We start from the raw sequence: 7421 nt of genomic DNA on the forward strand, positions 1-7421 counted from the left end.
TTGATAGAATTTTACTTGTTTTAAATAATTATATAACTTTCAATTTTATATACCAGTTGTTCGTGAAATAAAAACAATATTTTTTATATAAATTGTTTTATTTCAGAAGAAAAGTTAAACTTACCATCTTCATCCTGTCTGCTGTATCCATATTTGGCTTAAAAACAAACAAACAATATCATTGCTTGCACACCAAATTAACACTTTACAAAATTGGTACAACAAGATGAACTCTCTTGGAGAATTTTCAAATTGAAATAAAAAAGTTTTTACAGATTATACATGTATAATCTTTTTACATTTTGAAGTAGCATAAAATGTTATTAAAGATTAAAACAATATACATCTAGGCCTATATGAAAATAATTTTATTGTGGTTACAGAATAAAGAGAAAAATGTATATAAAACTGTTTTAATATATAAGGTATAGCAAGTTTGCATGAAAGTTATTATATGAATGAAAACAAATTTGATGTCCGGGTACATGTGTATTCAGTTCAAGTATTTTTAATATAACCTAAAAATAAATATATATGAATTTATTTCATTTTAAACTTATTAATAGCAATTTTATTTTTAAGATATTCAAAACTGCAACAAGCTTCCTCTCTCTCTCTCTCTCTCTCTCTCTCTCTCTCTTTCTCTCTCTCCCGAACGAAGCTATTCTTTTGAGAAAGGAAGCCTTAGAAGTTTCCAGCAGTTTCTACAATAAAAATTTTCGGTATCTGATTTTTACATCATATCAATATACCGATATACCGGTAATATTGCACACCCCTACTATCTAAGTGTGTAAGATTTGATTAAATAAATTGCCCTCAAAATTGAAATTTGTTTTCATTATAAGCGATCATGGAGTTCAAACACATAATAATTCTAGGTTACGCCTGTATTTGCCTAGTTTAGATTCAATGGTTTTAAAAATTGTGATTATATATCACTGTGTTTTCATAACTAATTACAAAGGAAATTAACAATAACTTTGATCTAGTTTTAATATATGTGTAGGGGAAACCCGAGAAAATTAAGCGGTCTGTTGTGACGCTATATATATGATATGAAGTTTGACGAGTGTAAATTTTGACGAGAAAGGAAAAATCGTCAATATAGTCAAAATTAGCACATCGTCAAAATTTCCATGTTTACCAGTCAGGGGCATAACTTAAACAAGTTATTTTCAAAAATAACTTGAATGAGTTATTTTTTTGTCTCAATGAGTTACTTCTCTTTGCTATGACCTACTTTTTCCAAGCCTTAATAACTCAAACACGTTATTTTTCCAAAATAGCTTCAATAAAATAATAACTTGTTTAAGTTATGTTATCCTACAAAGGACTGACAAAAACAAATGTTTGACTAAATTTAAACAATAAACTTGGGAAAAGTGGGGAATTTTTTTTATTTAATGATAAAAATTGGACATATAGGAGGATTATATCCACCTCCTCACCAACAGAACTCCATCTAGATAGGCAAAATGCTCTAGGAAACACAAAATTTCCAAGAAATCAATGTCCAAGTAGGATATAAAAATAACTTGTTATTTTTAAAAAAAACTTGTGTGTGTAAAATAACTTATTTAAGTTATTTTTTTTATAACTTGTTTGAGTTATGCCCCTGACTGTTTACAGTACTTTTTAATTTATAAATAAAGATCCACATGGATATTATTCACCATTGCCTTAATTTGCTTGTGTTTAATGTCAGTAGCAAATAAATTTTGTTTAAGGTACTGGTACATCTGTTCATCTTTCAATAAAATTACTGGAACAATAAAAGAATATTAACAGGATAGGCAACCCTTCAAGTCATATCTGAACGTCAAATTTAATTAATAATATCACTAATACTATCAAATATTTCAGATCAAAACCTTAGATTTTCTATCAAAAAATTATTCAAGATTTGTTTCAGCACTGATTATACTCCCCATCTTAGTAGTAATTATGTTTACTTCAAAATCAGCACATGCCCTGATCGGCCACATTTTCAAGAAAAAGTTGAGTTCAGTGTTTATTTTCTTCATATTTAAATAACATTACAACATATGGCTAAAACCTTACTAAAAATACATTGCAATATATAAAAGGAATAAATGACATTAATCAGATAACAGGCTTTTTACTGGTAATAAATGTAGTTTGAAAAATTTGTATTGTTGTGCGTGATGTTTTGGGTAAATAAACATGGTGATGAAGGAGTTGCCTATCCCTTTAGTATATTGGTCCCTCAGAGTTTCCGAAAACTATCGGTCCTACCGGCAAAACTGATAGAAAATCGAAATGTCCGATGAAATTTGCTAAAGTACCGGTCAGTGTGACCGACTGTGGTGAGGGCTTGTCCTGATTAATTTATTGTACTCTAATCTATTGCAGTATCTTCATAAATGAAAATTTTCAATGCAGCAAGCTCCTATTCTTCGTAAATATCCATAATCTTATCCATTTTGCAGTTCTACTTGACTTATTTACTTCCAAAAACGATCGTTTTTTTCCTAATCCGAATTTCCTCCATTCCTCTGTTATTGGTAAACACATACAGTATATGCAATGCCGACTGAGAAAACGTAAACATGGTAAAGATAATTTGAAATTTATTTTTATTTTGAATTTCTATCATAACTGCTATTTATATATGATTCAATTTTACAAGTGATCATGAGAATTAAACTTTAAATTTTAAAAAGAATTCTAGAAACAGTGAGTTTTTTTTCTTAAGAATTAACTTTTTTTTATAATTAGTTGTTTCTTTCCCCCAACATTTACTTGGGGCTAGTGACTTTATTGCTGCCACAAGCCTGTGTGAGCTGGTGCCATGCTTGAATAAATTATAGTTGTGTAATGGTTCGGGCTGTGGATATCGGCCTGGATAGCTCAATCGGTAGAGCACCTGACTAGTGATACAGGGGTCCCGGGTTCGATTCCCGGTCCAGCCATGCATTTTCTCCTTTCCTGTTACATTTGGTGCCGTGCCATGCCCTGGAACTGACAAGTGCATGAGAGGCTTGCCAGGGATGAGCCTGGTTTAGGATCTTTGGAGGGCCAAAGACCTTTAAGGAGGGAGGAATGTAATGGTTCGGGCTGTGGATATCGGCCTGGATAGCTCAATCGGTAGAGCACCTGACTAGTGATACAGGGGTCCCGGGTTCGATTCCCGGTCCAGCCATGCATTTTCTCCTTTCCTGTTACAGTTGCATAACCCTGGTATCACAAAATGCAGTGTTTGTGAGCCACAAATTTTTTTTACATATATTCAATGCCATTTTCTTTGAATTACATCTGAATGAAATATAAACTGTATATTTTAAAATTTATTCGGACTGATAGAATATGCATCGGACTGGTAGAACACATTAAGTCATCAGTCCGAATGACTGATAGAAATATTTGGTTTTCGGAAACTCTGGTCCCTGAATATACATGGTAAACTTAAATGTCAGACCTGTATAACTTTAAATAACTTACCTAGGTAACTCTCTTGGTTGTCGTTTAGCTGTAGAACATGTCTTCTACCCCCTCTTGTGCGACCCATTCCTAATAAATAAAGGCCTACATTAATAAATCAACATTGTCAGCCAAACATTGTCCTAAAGAAAGAGAATATAACACATGGTGTAAAGCATTTCGATACTAGATTTATAAGGTAGACAAACTTGTAAACATTCTGTGTGCTTTGCTCAATATCAACAGGTCCAGTCCAAAGACTATTTCTACCTACATAGCTATTAATAGCTACGTAGGTATTTAAACGTACCCAAAGTAGCTATTTTTACCTACTTTTTGTATTATCTGCATTTTGTGACCAAAAGACCAAAACGGCGCAACATGGTGAAAACCATATATTTTCATACAGTCACACAAATGATGAATATGACGAAATTTTGGCCAAAAAATGATTACTTTCTAAATCTTAAACTTTACATTAATTTCTATGCAAAATTGTTAACTTATGAAGTTGTCATTTTTTTGGTCAATTTTTTGTCATATCCATCATCAGTGTGACTGTATCAAGAAATATGGTACTCACCATTTTGCGCTGTTCAGCCACAAAATGCAAGTAAAGCAGAAAGTAGGTAAAAATAGCTACTTTGGATAAGTTTAAATACCTACGTAGCTATTACGTAGGTAGAAATAGTCTGTGGACTGGACCTGATCAAGCATTCTTCGATTTTTTTTATAACAGGCGAATAGTTTGCCTTGATAGATATTGTTATTTATGTTCCGCTTTTTTCTGAAGAAAACTCTGCGTGGGATTTCCCTCTTTCATATAAAAGTGTATAATGGTCGCATACATTATTGCATGTGTAAAGTACGTGATGTCGGCAAATATTGAAATACGACCTACACATTTTTTATGTTTCGAACTATTCTCGTTTATTACATTGGAAGTTGTAGATTAAGTTGTGTTATCTTACCTTAAATATGGGGAAAGTAATTCAAACACTGATTTAAATTACATGAATACAAGTAATTTGGGGGAAAACATATATTTTTATCATTCGAGAACAAAAGTCGGTCAGCATGTCAGCACCTAGCCTAGTTAGTACTAGTTATTGTTTTCTTTCACCGAATTTGATTGGTTCAATTCAAGGGAACAATAAAAGTCAGAACGATTCCAGTGAATATCCGGATAATAAAGCAGACCTTTTCGGGTCTTTCCGACAAGCTCGGAAAAATATTTTTTCCTCCAATCGGATTTTTCTAGCGTGCGACGGAAAAGGGCGTGGTGATCCGATTGCTTTTTTTGGTTGTCGGAAAGACCCGACTTTGAACCGGGAATCGTACCTTGGAACCAATGAATCCCTAATATTGAAATCAATTTAGGTCGATATATCTACGAACGATTAACATAAGTGGATCTATGAATGGGGTTCATAGGACCCCCCGGTCCGTCTCCCCAAGAGGGGTTCTGATTATTTTCCATGTAAAAGTAACTTTAAAAAACCAACAACAACAAACAGACTTAATTTAATTTGGTAGAAGAGCTAGGGGATGCTTACTCCTCATACGCACCTGACCCAACCACTGGAATTTCCAGGGTTAGTGTTTATGCCCCTTTCACTTTTTTGTATTATGATAATAGATTGATCATGCACTTTTCGTTCACCCTTTTCATCAGGATCAATAGCTGCAGATCTGTAGCCTTATGGTTTTATATATTTGTCTTTGACCATAACGCCACAGACCCCGTAATGCAAAAAATGTGCAATTTTAATACGGCGCAATATTTTTTGCGCACTTTTGGGGAGAATTTCTTCACTTTCTAGCATTGTTCAGTCAACTACCTTTCACTCCCTAATTCTAGGCACATTATTTAACTAATCTGTATATTTTATCCATCTCCCAAACCCTTTATAGTCGTCTCTACAAGTGATGAACTCGTTTGATTAAAATATTTGTTAGATTTCTGAAAATTCACTTCAAGCGAGTTTATTGCCTGTAGTGACAACTATAAATGGTTGAGAGGTGGATAAAATATACATATTGGCTACAGAATATGTCTAGAATTGGGGAGTGAAAGGTAGTTGATTGAGCAATGCTAGAAAGTAAAGAAATTCTCCCAAAAGTGCGCAAAAAATATTGCGCCGTAAGTTGCACCTTTTTTGCATTACGGGATCTGTAGCGTTATGGTCAAAGACAAATATATATAAAACCATAACGCTACAGATCTGCAGCTACAGGATCAATATATGAAAGATAAAATAAAAGAAGGCGAAAAAAGTGCGTAATTTACTTCATTGATTTTATTACAGGTATCATAATGTACGTATTACAAACTGATTAAGTTCATTTAGTCGCTCTCTTAGTTATTCTTTTCTTTTTCATTTTTATTTATGTTCAGTATACCTTTATTTATCAATCCAGGATTCTTGAGGAGGAGTATATACAAAGTTCAGATTTAAGACTATTACCAACTTTACGTAGACGTTGGAACAATGAACGTTAACATCCTGGGAAGTTTTTCTCTTACTTTAACCCCCCTCCCTCCCCCAATCTTGTTGTGCCTTGGAAGCCATACGATGTATGAAATATACAAATAATTGTCCATTTAGCAGTAGCACATCCGCTGCATTTACACTCATACATTTTTTTCTTTTAAAATTATGCATTTCAAGTTGCATATCAGTGATGAAAGCAAATCATTATGTACCCTGATCGATAAAGACGTCCCTCCCTCAGTGATACAAAAACCACCGTGAATTGTCTAAAAGAAAAACATGAAATCGTTTTTGACAAATTAAGTCCTAATCAAATTACAATTATAATCTTTTTTTTCCCTCTTTTTTTTTTTGTTTGTTTCGGTTCACTAAATATATTTACTTATAGCTATTAACATTGGTCTTATTTTAAGGGGTAGTTTTAAGGAAGCCCCAGCGGTTTCCCCTCCCTGAAATTGTACTATCCCATTATTGCTCTGGGAAATCTACATGTATTTACTATGCATGTTTATAGTTATTTCTAAATTAATATAAACTATTGATCCATCTTGATTCCTCTATAGTCATTATTATTGTAGGTGCTGGAAGAGAGAGAGAGAGAGAGAGAGAGAGAGAGAGAGAGAGAGAGAGAGAGAGATCAGTTGGTTCTTCAGTGTTTCACGTCGTAAGCTTTCAAACTGTAATTAAAGATTAATGTATCATAGCATAATCTACATTTGTCATAAGATTCGTTTTTCCCTTATTTTGTATAACAATGGGTGGGGATGGGGATCGGGGATCGAGTATCTTTAACGCGACCTTTTAAAAATGAAACATATATACCAGAAGATGTGACCTAAATGAGAACTTATCATGCTGCATTTTTCAGAAATATATATTATACAAATGTTATAAAGTTCGACGCCGGTGTACCATTCAGGTGTTGGTGTGAATGATTATTGATATGATAAAATAATAGATAACAACTGCAGTAGCGGACAGCCTTGTCTTACGCGGTCAAAAAGTGTACACTTTACCTTCGTAATTATGGTGTACAAAATTAAAACAATACTACTTCCGTAATATAAATATAAACACGCAGAGCATTTGCAAAATAATTAACGGAGCAGTATTTTCAGGAGAAATATCTCATAAAAAACGAAACTTTCAAAATTTTAGTACAATCAAAACTTGACTGCAAAAGTTAAATAATTCAATTGCAAATTTGTTTGATAACAATTCGTTATGAAATGTACCGTTATCAGTATACTACATGTATTTATCCTGTTCGATACATGAAGTAAATTTCTTACTGGTTTGTACTACACGGCAGATGAAATTTCTGGAAACTGAAAGATGTTACGATTTTAGATAAAGTGCATAAATTATACGAATGTATTAAACAAGATGCAAATAAAAACAAACAATTCAACAAAGGTATACTATAGTACTTAGTTAACGCGCGATTTTAAAATTTCAATCTTACATTTATAAACATGTAAA

The 7421-nt window shown here is 32.9% G+C and overlaps 1 long non-coding RNA gene across 1 annotated transcript; it reads right to left on the minus strand.

Annotated features, from left to right (window-relative positions):
• Positions 1-119: 119 nt before the first annotated feature.
• Positions 120-4529, minus strand: LOC134232680 (uncharacterized). The gene is made up of 3 exons (XR_009984825.1): positions 4416-4529; positions 3466-3549; positions 120-157 (listed from the first exon to the last, which is right to left on the minus strand). It is a non-coding gene; the product is annotated as an uncharacterized LOC134232680 (long non-coding RNA).
• Between the last annotated feature and the right edge of the window lie 2892 nt (positions 4530-7421).

Source organism: Saccostrea cucullata, unplaced genomic scaffold (genome assembly GCF_032062105.1).
Source record: "Saccostrea cucullata isolate Sc308-1 unplaced genomic scaffold, CSIRO_AGI_Scuc_v1 ctg460, whole genome shotgun sequence".
NCBI lineage: Eukaryota > Metazoa > Mollusca > Bivalvia > Ostreida > Ostreidae > Saccostrea > Saccostrea cuccullata.